Genomic DNA, 236 nt, shown 5'->3' on the forward strand with positions numbered 1-236 from the left:
ATTTAGCTTTTGTATCGTCCAAATTTAAGGCGCTTCATTTGATGTTGTCTTGGTCATTTCAATAGACTAGATTAAGGAGCAGAAAAACGATCTCTACTCTATTTCTGTCCAATTCTCAGCTTCTGGTTTTTGTTCTCCCAGCTAAATCTCTTTGTCACAAGGGGTTTCTCACCTTTGGTTGGTGCAGCATTGACCAAAAGTGAGGAGAAATCTGGGGTGTGTTTGAAAATTGTTCA

This window comes from Sinocyclocheilus grahami, unplaced genomic scaffold (genome assembly GCF_001515645.1).
Source record: "Sinocyclocheilus grahami isolate Dianchi unplaced genomic scaffold, SAMN03320097.WGS_v1.1 scaffold462.1, whole genome shotgun sequence".
Classification (NCBI taxonomy): domain Eukaryota; kingdom Metazoa; phylum Chordata; class Actinopteri; order Cypriniformes; family Cyprinidae; genus Sinocyclocheilus; species Sinocyclocheilus grahami.